The following is a 21,271-nucleotide window of genomic DNA, read 5'->3' on the forward strand; positions in this document are numbered from 1 at the left end:
ATTTCCTTTCTCAATTCCCTTCAAGAAAATATCCAAATTTCTTAGTATAACAGACAGCATCCTTCAAATATAGTCATCAGTCTACTTTATTTCCTGGTATGGCTTCTTGGGTACTTTATATTCCAGCTATAAGAAATATTTTACAGTTCTCTGAAGCTACTGCTAATTTATTCCTCCAGGCCCTTTGCCATCTTCCTCCTTCTGTCTGTAATGCCAGTTCCACCCCCACTTAGTTTGCCAGTTGAGCATCCATATGAATGACTCATTTAACAATCCAGCCTTCCAGTTCCTATTCTGCCTTTACTCTAGGAACTTTGATCTCCATCCCCTTTCAGCCTCCATTCTCAGAGACACATCCTGGGCTTCTTCATTGCTTAGAAAAATAAGACTTCTGAAATCTCATGCCACAGTCTCACAAAAAGCCAGAAGGGATTTCGACTTGTGGCCAAGATAGAATAATTTACCCTCCTGCCGCAAAGACAAAAAGACAGACTATTAAACAAGTTTTCAGGTATTGGACCTCAGGCAGGACATGATAAGGATCACAGAAAGAGGAGAAACAAACAAGCTGAGTCTTATGACTGTTCTAGCATACTATCGTTAGAGAGTGTCTAGGCTACTGTGCAGAGAGGTGGAATCTAAGCAGAGCCTAGCAGTTTCTGTGAGCTGAGAAGAGAGAGCTGGGTGTCCAGGGAGGACAAGACAGCTAAAATTCACAGGACAAAGTACTAGAGAGAAGAGGGCTGCATATAGAGAAAGCTCTGGATATCTGCAGAGGATCCTCCTTGAGTCTTCCAGCTGAGGACTGGTTAGTGAATACATGTAAAGAAACTACCTAAAGCTGGAGAAAGAACCACCTGAAAGGATTAGAGGGGAAAATATTCAAAGCTCACAAAAGGACAGATCGTTTGTATTCCCACATCCTGTGTGGGAAAACGTCACAAGACAGGATAAAAATATTGATGAGAGTTTTGCCTCAGTAGTAGAGCAAAATTAGCCCAAGACTAAAAGGCTGCTTTGATTCTGGATTTAGCAGGGGGAAAAAAACAGAAAAACAAGTCTCAAAAAGATCAAATTGTTGCCAAGTAACTTAACTTCCCAGGAGCCAGGAGCGGCTGAGAGGAGCTACCCCCACGTCCGAGGTCAGGGGCGGCAGCTGAAGAGCAACCCCAGTCCAAGGAGCGGTGGCTACATAGGCACAGGAGGGCCGAGAGGAGCTACTCCACGTTCAAGGTCAGGAGGGGTGCCGGTGAGGAGATACCCCTCGTCCAAGGTAAGGAGCAGCGGCTGCACTTTGCTGGAGCAGCTGTGAAGAGATACCCCACGTCCAAGGTAAGAGAAACACAAGTAAGACGGTAGGTGTTGCGAGAGGGCATCAGAGGGCAGACACACTGAAACCATAATCACAGAAACTAGCCAATCTAATCACACGGACCACAGCCTTGTCTAACTCAATGAAACTAAGCCATGCCGTGTGGGGCCACCCAAGACAGGCGGGCCATGGTGGAGAGGTCTGGCAGAATGTGGTCCACTGGAGAAGGGAATGGCAAACCACTTCAGTATTCTTGCCTTGAGAGCCCCATGAACAGTATGAAAAGGCAAAATGATAGGATACTGAAAGAGGGACTCCCCAGAGGATACTGAAAGAGGAACTCCCCAGGTCGGTAGGTGCCCAATATGCTACTGGAGATCAGTGGAGAAATAACTCCAGAAAGAATGAAGGGATGGAGCCAAAGCAAAAACATTTGTGACTGGTGATAGAAGCAAGGTCCAATGCTGTAAAGAGCAATATTGCATAGGAACCTGGAATGTTAGGTCCATGAATCAAGGCAAACTGGAAGTGGTCAAACAGGAGATGGCAAGAGTGAACGTCGACATCTAGGAATCAGCGAACTCAAATGGACTGGAATGGGTGAATTTAACTCAGATGACCATTATATCTACTACTGTGGGCAGGAATCCCTTAGAAGAAATGGAGTAGCCATCATGGTCAACAAGAGTCCAAAATGCAGTACTTGGATGGAATCTCAAAAACGACAGAATGATCTCTGTTCGTTTCCAAGGCAAACCATTCAATATCGTGGTAATCCAAGCCTATGCCCCAACCAGTAACGCTGGAGAAGCTGAAGTTGAACGGTTTTGTCAGACGAGTGTATGCTCCTCGGTTTTTGTCTCATCACAACAAAAATTTGGAGTGACGGACATTAAAGCCCTCTAGGCGTGTCACAGCTCTCGGGTCTTGAACAGTGTTATAGCTCTCAGGTCTCGAACGGACCATGTTATAGCTCTTAGACAAATCAGGATTACAGCTCAGTGTTACTTACAGCTCTATTTTATTTAGAAGATATCAGGAAAACCCATCTTGGAGGCGTGAGGGCACATCGATCCAAAGATGCAAAGAGAAGAGTGCCCCAGCACACAGGGGAGAGAGACAGAGAGAGCTAGCTTTGGCTCCTCTTTTTATATGTTTTTCTCTCCCTGGGCCTGTCCTATGTAAACTGGACCAGCCAGGAGTGTTGTTTGTTTTAGCTGAGGTCCTCACTCCAGTCCTTGGACCTTCTTTTGTTCTATTTTCATGGGCTTTTCCCTTCCTTGTCTTTTAGCCACCGCCATTTTGGGCTCCTTTTCCCTATTCTACCTACCTAACATTCCCCCCTTCAAGAGATGGGAGGCCCAATTCTTTGGGAATAGGAGCATCGAGGTCTTTCTGGCTACTTCCTGCTGAACTGGAATGGCGAGGGGTATTGGGCCTCCCTCTCTTGCTAGTCTCAATCCTCAGAGTCCTTATAGCAGTGTCCATCTAACAGTGTGTGATATTTTCCGTGTTCGGCTGTAGTTTTATATCTTTGTTGAACTGGCACTGCATGTTGTAGCTTGTTGACCTAGGCAGAGACAAAACAGGTTAGACAATTGTCAGTACATGGAATAATCATAAGCATCATCAATATATTATAACAAGGACTAGTAGGGGCATTAGCCAATTTTAAATTCACATCGCCAGGATGGCTCAAGTCCCTCCTTGTTCAGGGATCAGAAGATCTATCTCCTGTCTGTTTTGGAGTACAGTCCCTACCAAGCTGTGTTGGCTCTTTAGAGCTATCCTGAGAAATCTTACCCCCAGAAACCAGATTTTGGGGGTGTTCATTAGAATGGCACTCATTTGTAGTCCTGAATAGGTATCTGAGATCTCCCAGGGGCTCACAGGTGTATTGAGTGTCCTCTTCTGTTTTCTTCCATGGCTTGACTCGTGAGTAGTGAATCCAGGAGTCGTGTCCTTGTACCTTGACTGTTGTGGGGGTAGAAAGTATTACAGGGTAGGGGCCCTTCCATGTAGGCTGGAGTTGAGCCTTTGGGGACCCATCTTTCCAGACTTTAATTAGGACTTGAGTCCCTGGAGCATATAGTGGTGACTCCTTAGAATCTTTTGGGTCCTGGTTCATACCCCACAAACGTATATCCTGTTGGAACTGCCCAATAGCCATGGTGTAAGATTGGAGGGTCTCAGCCTCTGGATCTAGGAAGAGGTCACTGACATAAACAAAAGGTCTCCCATATACCATCTCATAAGGACTAAGACCAACCTGTTCCTTAGGGACAATATGGGTGCGGAGGAGAGCTATTGGTAAAGCCTCCTTCCATCCTAGGGAGGTCTCCTGGGTTATCTTTTTTATCGCTGATTTTAAGAATTGATTGGCTCTTTCTACTTTTCCTGAAGACTGAGGCCTCCAGGCACAATGGAGATAATAAGTAATGCCCAGTGCTTTCGAGACCCCTTGGGTGACCTTAGAAGTAAATGATGTCCCACTGTCACTTTGTAATGACCTGGGCAGACCAAATCTTGGCATGATTTCATGGAGCAGTTTTTTTACCACCTCCTCAGCATTCTCAGTCTGAGTGGGAAAGCCTTCAATCCATCCTGTGAATATATCTATCACGACTAATAGGTATTTATACCCTTGAGAAACTGGCATCTGGGTGAAGTCCATCTGCCAGTCCTCTCCTGGGTAGGCCCCGTGTCGCTGGACAGGATGGGCCAGCTGGGGTCTTCGAGCTCCTTGGGGGTTGTTTAATTGGCAAGTGAGACAAGAGGAGACCACCTGTCTTATAGTTGTTTGGAAGCCTGTTCCTCTGAAGGACCTTTCTAGTAATCTTTGGACGGCCTTTTCTCCTAAATGAGTGGTGGCATGTAAGGAGTTAACCAACTTCCATTGGAGGTTCCCAGGCAGAAAAAGGAGTCCCTCCTTTTGGAACCACCCCATATGATCTTCTTGAAAGCCCTCACTCTTAGCTTTAAGAGTCTCACCTTCAGTATGTGAAGGAGTCTCTGGCAAATTAGTCTGTGGAACTAAGGTGGCAACCCCTATTAGGTCATGGTTCTGTAATGCTGCTCTCTTAGCTGCCTAATCAGTTGCTTGGTTTCCTCGTGCCACTTCCGTGCTCTCTTTTTGGTGTCCTTTACAATGGGAGACTGAAACCTCAGTGGGCAGATGGACTGCCTCCAAGAGTCTAAGAATCTGATCACCATATTAGATTGGGGACCCTCGGGTGGTCAAGTGGTCCCTTTCTTTCCAAATAGCAGCATGTGCATGTAGCACCAGAAAGGCATACTTGGAGTCAGTGTAAATGGCTATTCTTTTTCCTTTTCCCAGCTCTAAAGCTCAAGTCAGGGCTATGAGCTCAGCTAATTGGGCTGAAGTACCTGGTGGCAGAGGCTTAGCCTCTATGGTCTCAAAATTGGAGACTACTGCATACCCGGCTCTTCTTTTTCCATCCAAGATAAAGCTGCTTCCATCAGTGTGCCAGATTTCCTCAGGATTGGTCAGAGGATCTTCTGACAATCCCTCTCGGGGTTTTGTCCAGTGGTCCAAGGTTTCTAGACAAGAGTGAAAGGGGAGAGAGCCCTCGAGGGTAGGCAGGAGGGTGGCTGGGTTAAGAACTTCACAAGGCGATATACAGTGAGGCCTGGATTTTCCATCAGCATTACTTGATATTTGAGGATTCTTTGATCAGACATCCATAAATGGCCTCTCTGACTTAGGAGTTGTTTTACTTGGTGGCTGGTAAAAATAGTTAGTTTGCCCCCAAAGGAGAGTTTTAAAGCATTTTCTATCATGATTGCAATAGCTGCAAGATTTCGAAGGCAGAGGGGCCAGCCTCGGGCAGTTGGATCGAGCCTCTTGGATAAGTAAGCTACAGGCTGGGGCTCAGATCCCAACCTTTGAGTTAACACTCCCAAGGCTATTCCCTCTCTTTCAGGGACATAAAGTTAGAATGCTTTTTCTGGGTCTGGCAACCTCAAGGCAGGTGCCTGAGTTAAGGCCTGTTTTAGTGTAGCCTCTGCCTTCTTTTGAGGAGTTTCCCACATTAGTGGGATTGAATCATCTCCTTTTAAGCTTTCATATAAGGGCTGGGCAATTAGACCATAGTTGGGTATCCAGATTCTACAATACCCAGTTAGCCCCAGGAAAGCTCGCAATTGTTTTCGAGTCGTGGGGGAGGGCAACTGGAGGATTCCTTGTACCCGATCAGAGGACAGCCTCTTGGACCCGTGTGTAATCTGAACTCCCAGGTTAGTGACCTTTATCTTGACCATATGTGCCTTAGCATGGGAGACTTTATATCCCCTTTCTGCCAAGAAGTTTAGAACCTGAACTGCATGTTGTTGGGCACTTTCTCATCTGGAGAGCAGATTAGTAGGTCATCTACGTATTGTGATATTTTCCCATTAGGTCCCAGGTCCAGATTTAGGAGGTCCCAGCTAAGGGCCTGTCCAAACAGGTGGGGGCTATCTCTGAATCCCTGAGGTAATACTGTCCAAGTCATCTATTTGTGTTTTTCTCCTGGGGCCTCCCACTCAAAGGCAAAAAGATATTGGGATTCTTTAGCCAGTGGTATGCAAAAAAATGCATTTTTGAGATCCAAGACTGTAAACCACTTGGCACTGGGTGGGATTTCTTCCAAAATTACATAGGGATTGGGTATGTGGGATGGAGGGGGACTACAGCTTCATCTATGATCCAGAGATCTTGAACCATTCACCAGGTTCCATCCTTTTTCTTTACTGAGAGGATTGGGGTGTTACATGGTGAACTATTAGTGGGGACCAATAGCCCACAAGCAAGGAATTCATTTATTAAAGGCTGTAGTCCCTCCCGAGCCTTTCTTTTGAGGGGATATTGTTTCTGGTTAGGAAACCGAGTGGGATCTCAGAGGACAATGATGACCGGTTCAGTTTGGTGGGCTCATCCAGGAATTCCCTAGTCCTACACCTGGGGGTTAATTTTGTCTTCCCATAGTTTTTGGTCCCTCTCTATTGAAGAAGGTGTAATGGGTTCTTCAGTAGTAACCAGGAGCTGTAGAGCTCTAGGGACTGAAAAACTCCCCATCACAAGGGTGGTCCCCAATTTAGTGAGTATATCTCTTCCCAATAATGGAGTAGGACACTCAGGGAGCACCAGAAACTGGTGGGAAAATATTTGTCCATCCCAGCAACAAAGAAGTGCTTGGGTGAATCTTTTAGTAGTTGTTTTTTCCTTTAGCACTCAAAATGGTACAGGTTTGGGAGGAGAAGGCTCTGGAGTAGGAGATCAAGACAGAGTAGGTAGCCCCCGTGTCAACCAAGAAATTTTTGGGCCTACCTGCCACATCCAGTTGCACCCTTGGCTTCAGCCCCGTGATGGTTATCTGTGACAGGCGGCTGGCTGGAGTGGGCCGCTTCAGTCCTCTTGAACCATCGTGAGGGAAGGTTTGGTGCTTGACCTTGAGGCTCTTGGGTCCCGAGGGCAGAGTGCCACCCAATGTCCCAGTTGATGGCATTTGTGGCAAGCCATTTTAGGAGACTTGTCACGGTTTGGACACTCTTTGGCCCAATGCCCCGCCTGTCTACAGATTAGGCATTTGCCTAGTGCCTTGTCCTTCAAGGACTCGGGGTTTGCCATAGGGCTTCTCTGGAGGGCGGCCAGCATCTGGGCATGCCTTGTCTCTTTCTTTCTCTCCCTCTCCTGGGCCTTGGCCTCCTTCTCCTGTTCTCTGTTATAAAAGGTATTGGTGGCTGTCTGGACCATTTCTTCTAAAGAGGAAGTAGGGTCCTGCTGCTGTAGCTGTTGTAACTTAATTCTGATATCTGATGCACACTGGGACAGGAATTTGTCCTTTAAAATCACCTGTCCCTCATAAGAGTCTAAGTCCAGATTGGTAAACTTTTGGAGGGCCTCTTTTAGGCTTTCCAGAAAGACAATGGGGTTTTCATTGGGCCCCTGAGTTATTGCTGAGACTGGGCACAGTCCCACAAATAATAGGCTTCCTTCTGATTCCATGGGTGGACTTGCTTAGGGGTGAATCTTTCTGAAGCTTATCCTACTCAGAACTGTTGCAACCTGAGAGTCAGGTGTCGCCAGGTCAGGGTGCAGATCCCCAGGCAGGCTGAGGCATGACAGCCTCCTGAATCCCCGGGCAGGTCGAGGCGTGATGGCCTCCCGAGAACTGGGTCCCTGGGGAGGTCGAGGCGTGACGACCTCCTGGGACCCCTGGGGCTGGCGGATCCCCGAGCAGGTTGAAGTGTGACAACCTTTCGAGGACCAGATCCCTAGGCAGGTCAAGGCGTGATGACCTCCTGGGACCCCCAGACTGGAGTTTGGGCATCCCCAAGGTCTCCAGCATGACCACTGCTGGGTAGAATTAAGGGGTTTATAACTCATTGCTAGCTTGCCCACAGTGGATGGGAATAGATATCATGATGTAAGCTCATCCTACCTAGTACTGTTGCAACCTGAGAGCCAGGCGTCCCCGGGTCAGGGTGCAGATCCCCAGGCAGGCTGAGGCATGACAGCCTCCTGAATCCCTGGGCAGGTCGAGGCATGACGACCTCCTGGGACCCCTGGGACTGGCGGATCCCCGAGCAGGTTGAGGCGTGACAACCTTTCGAGGACCAGATCCCTAGGCAGGTCAAGGCGTGATGACCTCCTGGGACCCCCAGACTGGAGTTTGGGCATCCCCAAGGTCTCCAGCGTGACCACTGCTGGGTAGAATTAAGGGGTTTATAACTCATTGCTAGCTTGCCCACAGTGGACGGGAATAGATATCATGATGTAAGCTCATCCAACCTAGTACTGTTGCAACCTGAGAGCCAGGCGTCCCCAGGTCAGGGTGCAGATCCCCAGGCAGGCTGAGGCATGACAGCCTCCTAGAGATTGAATCCCCGGGCAGGTAGAGGTGTGACGGCCTCCCAAGAATTGGGTCCCTGGGGAGGTCGAGGCGTGACGACCTCCTGGGAACCCTGGGACTAGCGGATCCCAGAGCAGGTTGAGGCGTGACAACCTTTTGAGGACCAGATCCCTAGGCAGGTCAAGGCGTGATGACCTCCTGGGACCCCCAGACTGGAGTTGGGCATCCCCACGATCTCCAGTGTGACCAGTACTGGGTAGGATTAGGGGGTTGGATATTACACAGTATTTCCCTCCCAAGGCCAGCTCCAGAAGATTGTAGAGGCAACCTTGTGGGCCTGGATGGGGCTCAGGAAAAGAGCATGAAACAGGAAGGAAGGGGGGCAGAGCACAACCTTTGAAAGAATGACATAGCACAAGGGTATAACGTAAACCAATTAAAATCAACTGGGTCCAAGATGACAGGTCAAATTCAAGTAGACCTTAATCCCCAATCTATAAGCCAACAGACACACCCAGAGGTGGCAGGACAGCTTCAAGGCACTGTCAAAAGATGGAGGAGTGTGGGTGGTTCCCCAATGGCTGGGATGATCTTCCTACTCATTAGCATATGAATTCATCCCCCTCGCAAAACCTAGCCAGGCCGCATTCCATGGCCAGTACCCTGTAGAGTGGGCGCTTCTCTCTGAATCTTAATAAGTCCAATTCTTTACCTATCGCTTTGTCTCAAACTGAATTTTTGCAATGAGACATCAGAGCCTGAGCTTCATTAGGTCCTGAAGCTGGGCATCCTGGGTTTTGGTAGGGCTCAAGTCCTGGGAAAGAGAGCTGAAGGTCAGGAGGGAAAAAAAAAAAGCAGTGGGAAAAACATGCCAAGGGATCCCCTTCATAGTGTGCGGGAAAATTTGCTAAATATCTGACCGGTGCTCACAGTTTTCATTGGTCTGATCCTTGGCACAAAGAAAAGTAAGGACAGAAGAACCCCCACCGGCTTGTGTAACATCTACTGGGGCTCAGCAGATAGCGCCTTTAGGACATGCTGAGGAGTAGCCTCTCCAGAGTCCCTCAATTGTGCCCACTGCTGCCCGCCTGTTCACAAGAGGTTCGAGGACACAAGAAATTAAAGATTGTAAAGGAATTAAGATTTTGTTAGGCATGTCCCTCCAGCCATAGGAGCGAGGACCTCCTACCTTAACCGGAGGTCTTCTGGAATCTGAGACTGAGCCGCGTGAGCTTTCTGCTGAGTTCATTTTTCACTGTCCCCGTTTCCAGCACGATGGGCCTTCCCCTGCACTGGGTTTTCTTCGCGTTCAGCTTCTACCACGGGAACTTCGCTGAGTTGGGCTCCTGCTGTGCTTGGCCTCTTCCGCGTGGAGGTTGTTTCAGCCAGGTTAAACCCGAGTCACAGCACCTAGATGTCAGACGACTGTATGCTCCTCTGTTTTTGTCTCATCACAACAAATATTTGGAGTGACAGACATTAAAGCCCCCTAGGCGTGTCACAGCTCTCAGGTCTTGGACAGACCGTGTTATAGCTCTCATGGCTCAAATGGACCGTGTTATAGCTCTTAGACAAATCAGTGTTACAGCTCAGTGTTACTTACAGCTCTATTTTATATAAAAGATACCAGGAAAACCCATCTTCGAGGCGTGAGGGCACGTCAGTGCAAAAAGAAGAGCGCCCCAGCACGCGGGGGAGAGAGACAGAGAGAGCTAGCTTTGGCTCCTCTTTTTATGTTTTTCTCTCCGTGGGCCTGTCCTATGTAAATTGGGCCAGCCAGGGGTGTTGTTTGTTTTACCTGAGGTCCTCACTCCGGTCTTCAGACCTTCCTTTGTTCTATTTTCATGGGCTTTTCCCTTCCTTGTCTTTTAGCCATAGGCTTTTCCCTTCCTTGTCTTTTAGCCACCACCATTTTGGGCTCCTTTTCCCTATTCTACCTACCTAACAGTTCTATGAAGACCTACAAGACCTTTTAGAACTAACATCCAAAAAAAGATGTCCTTTTCATTATAGGGGACTGGAATGCAAAAGTAGGAAGTCAAGAAACACCTGGAGTAACAGGCAAATTTGGCCTTGGAATACAGAATGAAGCAGGGCAAATGCTAATAGAGCTTTGCCAAGAGAACACACTGGTCATAGCAAACACCCTCTTCCAAGAACACAAGAGAAGACTCTACACATGAACATTACCAGATGGTCAACACTGAAATCAGACTGATTATATTCTTTGCAGCCAAAGATGGAGAAGCTCTATACAGTCAGCAAAAACAAGACCAGGAGCTGACTGTGGCTCAGATCATGAACTCCTTATTGCCAAATTCAGACTGAAATTGAAGAAAGTAGGGAAAACCACTAGACCATTCAGGTATGACCTAAATCAAATCCCTTACGATTATACAGTGGAAGTGAGAAATAGATTTAAGGGACTAGATCTGATAGACAGAGTGCCTGATGAACTATGGATGGAGGTTCATGACATTGTACAGGAGACAGGGATCAAGACCATCCCCATGGAAAAGAAATGCAAAAAAGCAAAATGGCTGTCTGAGGAGGCCTTACAAATAGCTGTGAAAAGAAGAGAAGCAAAAAGCAAAGGAGAAAAGGAAAGATATAAGCATCTGAATGCAGAGTTCCAAAGAATAACAAGGAGAGATAAGAAAGCCTTCCTCAGGGATCAATGCAAAGAAATAGAGGAAAACAACAGAATGGGAAAGACTAGAGATCTCATCAAGAAAATTAGAGATACCAAGGGAACATCTCATGCAAAGATGGACTCGATAAAGGACAGAAATGGTATGGACCTAACAGAAGCAGTAGATATTAAGAAGAGGTGTCAAGAATACACAGAAGAACTGTACAAAACATATCTTCATGACCCAGATAATCACGATGGTGGATCACTACCTAGAGCCAGACATCCTGGAATGTGAAGTCAAGTGGGCCTTAGGAAGCATCACTACAAACAAAGCTAGTAGAGGTCAGGGAATTCCAGTTGAGCTATTTCAAATCCTGAAAGATGATGCTGTGAAAGTGCTGCACTCAATATGCCAGCAAGTTTGGAAAACTCAGCAGTGGCCACAGGACTGGAAAAGGTCAGTTTTCATTCCAATCCCAAAGAAAGGCAATGCCAAAGAATGCTCAAACTTCCACACAATTGCACTCATCTCACACACCAGTAAAGTAATGCTGAAAATTCTCCAAGCCAGGCTTCAACAATATGTGAACCATGAACTTCCTGATGTTCAAGCTGGATTTAGATAAGGCAGAGGAACCAGAGATCAAATTGCCAACATCTGTTGGATCATAGAAAAAGCAAGGGAATTCCAGAAAAACATCTATTTCTGCTTTATGGACTACGCCAAAGCCTTTGCCTGTGTGGATCACAATAAACTGTGGAAAATTCTGAAAGAGATGGGAATACCAGGCCACCTGACCTGCCTCTTGAGAAACCTATATGCAGGTCAGGAAGCAAGAGTTAGAACTGGACATGGAACAACAGACTGGTTCCAAATAGGAAAAGGAGTACATCAAGGCTGTATATTGTCACCCTGCTTATGTAACTTATATGCAGAGTATATCATGAGAAACGCTGGGCTAGAAGAAGCACAAACTGGAATCAAGATTGCCAGGAGAAATATCAATAACCTCAGATATGCAGATGACACCACCCTTATGGCAGAAAGTGAAGAGGAATTAAAAAGCCTCTTGATGAAAGTGAAAGAGGAGAGTGAAAAAGTTGGCTTAAAGCTCAACATTCAGAAAACGAAGATCATGGCATCTGGTCCCATCACTTCATGGGAAATAGATGGGGAAACAGTGGAAACAGTGTCAGACTTTATTTTTTTGGGCTCCAAAATCACTGCAGATGGTGACTGCAGCCATGAAATTAAAAGATGCTTACTCCTTGGAAGGAAAGTTATGACCAACCTAGATAGCATATTCAAAAGCAGAGACATTACTTTGTCAACAAAGGTCTGTCTAGTCAAGGCTATGGTTTTTCCAGTGATCATGTATGGATATGAGAGTTGGTCTGTGAAGAAAGCTGAACACCGAAGAATTGATGCTTTTGAACTGTGGTGTTGGAGAAGACTCTTGAGAGTCCCTTGGACTGCAAGGAGATCCAACCAGTTCATCCTAAAGGAGATCAGTCCTGGGTGTTCATTGGAAAGACTGATGCTGAAGCTGAAACTCCAGTACTTTGGCCACCTCATGCAAAGAGTTGACTCATTGGAAAAGACCCTGATGTTGGGAGAGATTGGGGGCAGGAGGAGAAGGGGATGATAGAGGATGAGATGGCTGGATGGCATCACCGACTCGATGGACATGAGTTTGGGTAAACTCTGGGAATTGGTGATGGACAAGGAGGCCTGGCGTGCTGCTATTCATGGGTTGCAAAGAGTCGGACACGACTGAGCGACTGAACTGAACTGAACTGAACTTCCCAGAACAAGACCTTAAGCACATCTATAAAACCCCTGGTGGCTCAGACAGGGTAAAGCATCTGTCTACAATGTGGGAGACCTGGGTTTGATCCCTGGGTTGGGAAGGTCCCCTGGAGAAGGAAATGGCAGTCCACTCTAGGACTATTGCTTGGTAAATCCCATGGACAGAGGAGCCTGGTAGGCTACAGCCCATGGAGTCGCAGAGTCAGACACGACTGAGCGACTTCACTTAACTCACTCACTTAACTATAGTAGTGTAAGAACATCCAGCACTGAACAAGGTAAATTTCACATCTGGCATCCAGTATGGTTAGGACAACAATACTCCCCAATGCAATCTACAGGTCAATTTAATCTCTATCAAAATGCCAGTGGAAGTACTTTCCTGGTGGTCCAGTGGCTGAGACTCCCAGTTTCCACTACAAGGGGTGTGCGTTTGATCCCTGGTCAGGGAACTAAGATCTTGCATGCCACACAGTCAAAAAACAAACAAACAAACAACAAAAGAAAATACCAGTGGAGATTTTGCAGAAATTAAAAAAAAAAACCTCACCCTGAAGTTCATATTGAATAGAATAGAAAAAGTCACCCTGAAATTCATATTGAATTAAATAGTGAAATTCATACTGAATGTCAGTATAGTTCAGTCACTTAGTCATGTCCGACTCTTTGTGACCCCATGGACTGTAGCACACCAGGCTTCCCTGTCCATCACCAACTCCCAGAGCTTACTCAAACTCATGTCTATCGCATCAGTGATGCCATTCAACCATCTCATCCTCTGTCGTCCCTTTCTCCTCCTGTCTTCAATCTTTCCCAGCAACAAGGTCTTTTCCAATGAGTCAGTTCTTTGCATCAGGTGGTCAAAGTATCGGAGCTTCAGCTTCAGCATCAGTCCTTCCAATGAATATTCAGGACTGATTTCCTTTAAGATTGACTAGTTTGATCTCCTTGCAGTCCAACGGACTCTCAAGAGTCTTCTCCAACACCACACTTCAAAAGCATCAATTCTTTGGTGCTCAGCTTTCTTTATAGTCCAATTCTCACATCCATACATGACTACTGAAAAACCATAGCTTTGACTAGATGGGCCTTAATATGCTGTCTAGGTTGGTCATAGCTTTTCTTCCAAGGAGCAAGCATTTTTTAATTTCATGGCTGCAGTCACCATCTGCAGTGATTTTGGAGCCCCCAAAAATAAAGTCTCTCATTGAATCTCAAGGAGCTCCCAAAGAGTGAAAATAATCTTGAAAATTAACAAACCTGGAGGTCTCACACTTCCTGGTTTCAAAATTCACTACAAAGCTATACAGGAATCAAAACATTGTGGCACTGTGTAAGGACAGACATAGACCAATGGAGCAGAGTAGAGAGCCCCCCAAACCCCTCACATATATGATCAGTTGATTTTTGACAAGGATGCCAAGACCATTTATTGGGAAAGGACAGTCTCATTAAGAAATAGTGTTGGTTTTCTCCCAGAGCTGGTTCCTCCCTGGGAAGATGACTTCAGGGGTGGCCACTCCCCTGTTCTCCATCCTCAGCTGAAGTTTGATGGAACAACTGGTTATTCACATACAAAAGAATGACATTAGACCCTTACCTTACACTATATACAAAAAGTAACTCAAAATGGATCAAATACCTAAATTATAAAACCCTTAGAAGCTAATAAGAACAACAGCAAATTCAAAAATTGGTAAAGGACTGAAATAGGCATTTCTCTAAAGAAGATATAAAAATGGCCAACAAACACATGAGATTTTGCTCAACAGCACTACCCACAAGAGAAATGAAAATCCAAATAACAATGAGATACTACTTCACGTCCATTAGGAAGGCTAATATATATATATACACACATATATATATTTATGTATATATACACACACATATATATTTATGTATATATATATACACATATATTTATGTATATATATACACATATATATTTATGTATATATATACACATATATATATTTATATATGTGTGTGTGTGTGTGTATGTGTGTATATATATATATATATATATATATGAAACTAACAAGCATGGTTGAAAATGCGGAGAAATTAGAACCCTCATGCATTGCTGGTGGGAATGCAAAATTGTGCAGCTGCTATGGAAAATAGTTTGGCAGTTCCTCGAAAAGTTAAACATAGAATTACCATATGATCCAGAAATTCCATTCCTAGGTATACACTCAAATGAATTGGAAACAAGGACTGAAATAGATAACTTGTACACAAGTATTATTCACAGCATTATTCACAATAGCCAAAAGGTGGAAACAAACCACGTGTCCATCAGTAGAAGAATGGTTAGTAAGTAATATGCGATATATACATACAATGGAATATTTTTCAACCACAAGAAAAGAATGAAGTTCTGATACATGCTACAACATGGATGAATCTTGAAGACATTATGCCAAGTGAGAGAAGCCAGTCAAAACTGGAAAAATACTGTATGATTCCATTCATATGAAATACTTAAGAGTAGTTAAATTCATAGAGTCAAAAAGTAGAATAGAGGTAACTAGGGGCTAGGGGCAAGAGGGAATAGGGAGTTATTGCTGAATGGGTACAAAGTTTCTGTTTGGGTGATAAAGGGTGTCAGAAATAGTAGTGATGGAAGCACAACATTGTGAATGTAGTTAATGCCAGTCAACTATACACTTAAAATGGTTAAAACAGCAAATTTTATGTATGTTTACCACTATTTAAAATACACACACACACACACCACAGCACATCATAATGACATTGTTTACAACTGGTGATAAAGAAAAAATCTTAAAAGCAGCCAGAGAAAAAAATATATCTACAGAGAAATAAAGATAAAAATGACAACAGGTTTCTTGTGAGAAATATAAACTAGATGTAAACCAGCATTCAGCAGAGCAACACCTTTAAAGTACTGAAAGAAAAAAAAATGTTGCCAACTTAAAGTTCTATGCTCAGGGACTATAAAGGGGTAGCATGAGGGCTTCCCTGGTGGCTCAGTGGTAAAGAATCTGCCTGCCAATGCAGGAGACACAGGTTCGATCCCTGATCTAGGAAGATTCCACATGCAGCGGAGCAACTTAAGTCTGAGCGCCATAACTACTGAGCCTGTGCTCTAGAGCCCAGGAGCGGCAACCACTGAAGTCCAAGCATCCTAGAGTTCTTGCTCCACAAGAGAAGCCACAGCAATGAGAAGCCAACTCACTGCAACAATAGAGTAGCCCCTGATTACCACAACTAAAGAAAAGCCCTCGGAGCAATGAAGACCCAGCACAGCCCAAAAAAAAAAAAAAAAAAGTGGGGGGGAGGGTAGCATGAGCCGTCTTGAGCTGGAACTGCTCTATATTTTGACAGTGGTGGTAGTGGCACAAAACTACATGTGTGAGTGGAGGAAGGAGAGGGTGGGACAAACTGAGAGAACAGCATTGACATATACACTACCACATGTAAAACAGCTAGTGGGAAATTGCTGTATAACACAGGGATCTCAGCCCTGTGCTCTGCAAGGACATAGAGGGGCTGGATGGGGGAGTGGGGAGGAAGGCTCAGAAGGGAGGGGAATATATGTATACTTATGGGTGATTCACACTGTTGTACAGCAGAAACTAACACAACACTGTTAAGCAATTATACTCCAATTAAAAGAGAAATTTAAAAAAGAAAGCACTGGTTTGCATTTGCTAATCCCAAACTAGCAGATACAAACTAGTTTATACAGGATGGATAAACAGCAAGTCCTACTGTATAACACAGGGAACTATATTCAGTACACTGCAATAAACCATAATGGAAAAGAATATAAAAAAGAACATATATGTGTATATCTGAATCACTTTGCTGTACAGCAGACATGAACAGAACATTGTAAATCAAGTATACCTCAATAAAATAAAAAGATTGGTAACTGTAAAACACATGTGATATTGCATAGAACTAAACACACATACAAACACATGCCCAGATGAGCATACGGAAAGCTGGTGCACTATGAAGGTTTATGGATCTATGTCAGTTTCCTGGTTGTGCAGTACACCATAGTTATGCAACATGTTACCACTGGGAGAAACTGCGTGAAGGGTGTTGGGATCTCTGTATTACTTTTTTTTTTTTTTTTTAACAACTGTCTGTGAATCTATACTTACCTCAAATTAAGAAGTTAAAACAAAACCATATATTTAAAAACAAAGAAAGCAAAAAAAATTAAGTTAAAAAAAAAGAAAAAAATCCCTAAACTGTACATTTATCCTCTCACCGTTTCTCATGGGTCATGAAACTGGGCACTGCTTACCTAAGTTCTACAGCTCAGGGTCTCTCACAAGGCTTTGATCAAAGTGTCAGCCAGGACTGTCTTCATCTCAAGAGCTACTTTCACATTCACTCTGTGGTTGTTAGCAGGATTCAGTTCCTTGTGAGCTGTTGGACTGAGGGTCTCAGTTACTTGCCATTTTGGCCTCTCTGTGGGGAAGCTCACAACATGGCAGCTGGCTTCCTCAAAGCAAGCAAGCAACACAGTGCCAGCAAGACACAAGTCATGCCTTTTGTATTTCAGTCCTGGAAGCAACATCCCATCACCTTTGCTGTATTCTGTTAAGTCACAAGGTCCAGGCCACACTCAAGAGGAGGGGATTATACAAACGCATGAATACCAGGAGGAGAGGATCATTGGAAGCCATCAATGCTCCACAGTAGCCAAAGAAAATAATTTGAAGGATGAATAATAAGGTCATTTGACCCCTCAGATAAAATTAAGTGCATAGTAATTAAAAGTTTTATGGTGGTCTAGAAATAAACAAGAAGATTAAACAGAATGGAATAGAGTCCAGGAGACTCGAGCAAAAAATTGGAAAATTAAATGTCTATCAATAGGTTGTTAAAAAATAATGAGGAAAACTGGAGAAATCTGAAAAAGATTAGTGGGTTGTATTACTGTCAATATCCTGGTTGTGATACCATACTAGTTTAGCAAACTGTACAAGAGATCACTGTTATTTTTTACATTTACCTCAATGAAAACTTCAATTAAAAAAGAATGGCTGTGTGGCACAGCCAAAAAAAAAATATGAATGAGGTGTGTGTGTGTGGAGAGAGAGAGAGTGAGATACGTTCACAATATATTAAGTGTAAAAAGAAAGTATACCTTTCAGACTTGCCAGTGGTTAGGAATCCACCCGCCACTGCAGGGGACATAGGTTTGATCCCTGGTCTGGGAAGATTCCACATGCCAGGGGGCAACTAAGCCTGGGCACCACAACTACTGAAGCACGGGCTCCAGCCACAGGAGAAGTCAACGCAATGAGAAGCCGGCACACCACAACTAGAGAGTAGCCCCTGCTTGCTGCCCATGAACAGCAACAAAGACTCAGAGAAGCCAAAAATCAATGTATTTTTTAAAAAGTATACCTCTCATCTAACACACACACACATGACTTCTAGATCCTCACATCCCCCTTGAGATACTATCTCCCTTCTCTGCTCCCCTTAATAGCAAAACTCAAGTGTCTATTACTCACTGTTGCCACTTCTCTCTTAAAACAACTTTAACTAGGCTTTCGCTACCACTGCTGCATGGAAACGGTTCTTGTCAATAATACAGTTACCTTCATTTATTCAAATCCATTTTGCCTCAGTTCTCAGATAGCATCTTACTGGACCTCTGAGCAGCATTTTATATAGTTGATCATGACTTCCTTTTTTTCTAACTGAAGTATAGTTGATTTACAAAGTTGTGTTAGTTTCTACTATACAGCAACGTGTATATATACATATATATTTACACATACTCTTTTTCTTATTCTTTCCCATTATGGCTTATTATAAGATAGTGAATATAGTTTACTGTGCTATACGTCTTTGTTGTTTATCTATTTTATATATTGTAGTCTGTATCTGCTAATCTCAAACTCCTAATTTATCCCTCGCCCTCTTTCCCTTTTGGTAACTATAAATCTGCTTTCTCTGTCCGTGAGTCTATTTCTGTTTTGTGAGTAAGTTTGTTTGCATCATTTTTTTAGATTCCACATATAAGTGATATCATGATATTCATTTTTCTCTGTCTGACCTGCATTATGTATTATGATAATCTCTAGATGACTTCCTTTTTAAAATTCTTTTCACTTGGCTTCTAGAAATTGTACTCCCACCTCCTAGTTTTCTTTTTACTTCACAGTCTGTTCCTTCTTGACTTCCTTTAATGAGTCCTCTGCATCTTCCTGGACTCTCTATTGTCAGAGGACCTCAAGATTCAGTCCTTTAACCACTTCTCTTCTTTGCATTCAATTCTCAGGCATCAATCTCTCCTAACTCTATGGCTTTAAATACCATCTACATAGTGATGATTCCCAGATGCATATCTCTAGCCCCAACCACTCCCTTCAACCCCAGACTCATAGAGCCAATTTCTTGTTCATCTCCACTTGGGTGTCTAAATGGCATCTCACTGGGGAGGGAGGCTCAAGAGGGGTGGGACTATATACGCTTATAAGTCGCTTCAGCCAACTCTGTGCGACCCCATAGATGGCAGCCCACCAGGCTCCCCAGTCCCTGGGATTCTCCAGGCAAGAACACTGGAGTGGGCTGCCATTTCCTTCTCCAATGCATGAAAGTTTAAAGTGAAAGGGAAGTCGCTCAGTCATGTCCGACTCTTTGCGACCCCATGGACTGCCACCTACCAGGCTCCTCCGTCCATGGGATTTTCTAGGCAAGAGTACTGGAGTGGGTTGCCATTGCCTTCTCTGGGATTTTATATATATATATATATATATATATATACACACACACACACACATATATATAATTATGACTAAAGTGCATTGTTGTATGGTGGAAAGCAACACAACACTGTAAAGCAATTATCCCCTAATGAAAAAAGAAATAAATACAAAAGTTAAATTTAAAAATTAATGGCATCTCAACCTAATATGTCAAAGGGTGTTAGTTGCTCAGTTGTGTCTGACCCCATGGATTGGGGCCCGGCAGTCTCCTCCATCCATGGGATTTTCCAAGCAAGAATACTAGAATGGGTAGCCATTCCCTTCTCCAGGGGATCTTCCTGACCCAGGGATCAAACCCAGGTCTCCCTCATTGAAGGCAGACTCTTTACCATCTGAGCCACTAGAGAAGACTAATATGTCAAAAATGGAACTCTATTTTCCCCTCCAAACCTTCTTTTACCTTAGTGTTCTCTACTTCACTAAATAGGATCTCTAGCCTTCCAGTCTCTTAGGGCTGGGAGTCACTCCTGACTTCTTTCTTTCATACCTCACATCCAATCCATCAGCAAATCCTGTTGGTTCTATCTTCAGAACGCATCCCCACTCTAATCCTTTCTCACCATTTCCGTTACTACCAACCTCATCCAAGCTACCATCATCTCTTGCCTGGATTACTACAACTGCCTACTAACTAGTCTCCCTGCTTCTGCCATTGTCCCCTAATATTTACCACAAAGCTTAAAGTGAAAGTGAAAGTTGCTCAGTCAGGTTCGACTCTTTGCAACCCCATGGACTATACAGTTCATGGAATTCTCCAGGCCAGAATACTGGAATGGGTAGCCTTTCCATTCTCCAGAAATCCAAGATTCCTTTCCAACCCAGGAATTGAACTGGGGTCTCCTGCATTGCAGGCAGATTCACCAACTCAGCTATCAGGGAAGCCCAAAGCCTGAGAGATCCCTTTAAAAAATAAAAATAAAAATCATGTCACTCCATGCCTATAATCTTCTAACAGCTTCCCATGCCACATGAATTTACATAATCTGGCACCTGGAAACCTCTCTGACTTCATCCCCTTCCACTCTCTCCCCGTGTTTACACTATAGCAGACATGATGGCCTCCTTGCTGTTCCTTTAACACGCCAAGCACCTCAACTATCTCAGTGTCCTTGTACTTGCTGTTCTCTCTGCCTGGGATGATCTTCCCCCAGATATCCACATGATTTATCTTTTCAGTTCATTAAGTTCTCTGCTCAAATATCACCCTCTCAGAAAGGCCTTCCCTGAACACTGTCTAAAATAGCAACTCACTCCCCTCCACACACACTCTCTCTCTATACCCTTACTTGACTTCAGTTTTTTCATAGTACTTATCACCACCCTCCATATACAGTCATCCCTTGGTATCCTGGGGGAGGGGATTGATTCCAGGACACCCTCTCCAACACCAAAATCCCCGGATGCTCGAGTCTTTTAATTGCATATAACCTATGCACATCCTTCCATATGTTTTAAGTCATCTCTAGATGATTTGTAATACCTGTGTGTGTACTCAGTCACTTCAGTCATGTCCGACTCTTTGCAACCCTTAAGGACTGTAGCCTGCCAGGTTTCTCTGTCCATGGGATTCTCCAGGCAAGAATACTGGAGTGGGTTACCATTTCTTCCTCCAGGGGATCTTCCCAACCCAGGGATGGAGCCCACCTCTCCTTTGGCTCCTGCATTGAAGGCGGATTCTTTACCTGCTGAGCCACCTGGGAAGCCCGTTTGTGATACCTGGTACAATGTAATGCTATGTAAATAGTTGCCAGCATGTACCAAGTTCATGTATTGCTTTTGGAAACTCTAAAGTTTTCCCCTCAAATATTTTCAAGCCATGGTTGGTTAAATCCATGGATTTAACACCCGCAGATGTGGAGGGCCAACAGTATTTATTTATTGTCTCTCTCCCCT

General features: G+C 44.4%; 1 protein-coding gene across 4 annotated transcripts in view; it reads right to left on the bottom strand.

Annotated features, from left to right (window-relative positions):
• Window positions 1-2,133: 2,133 nt before the first annotated feature.
• Window positions 2,134-21,271, bottom strand: part of TAF1 (TATA-box binding protein associated factor 1) — a 114,078-nt gene continuing 94,940 nt past the window's right edge. Inside the window, exons 38-40 of one of the 4 annotated variants that reach the window (XR_009493559.1) lie at window positions 9,353-9,573; window positions 4,753-4,873; window positions 2,287-2,882 (exon numbers count right to left, since the gene is read on the bottom strand). The gene's annotated coding sequence lies outside the window, so the exon portion shown is untranslated. Of the gene's footprint in view, window positions 2,883-4,699; window positions 9,574-21,271 lie in introns of those variants that run through there. The other 3 variants (XR_009493557.1, XR_009493556.1, XR_009493558.1) reach the window with 3 other exon arrangements.

The sequence above is a fragment of the Bos taurus genome, chromosome X (assembly GCF_002263795.3).
Source record: "Bos taurus isolate L1 Dominette 01449 registration number 42190680 breed Hereford chromosome X, ARS-UCD2.0, whole genome shotgun sequence".
NCBI lineage: Eukaryota > Metazoa > Chordata > Mammalia > Artiodactyla > Bovidae > Bos > Bos taurus.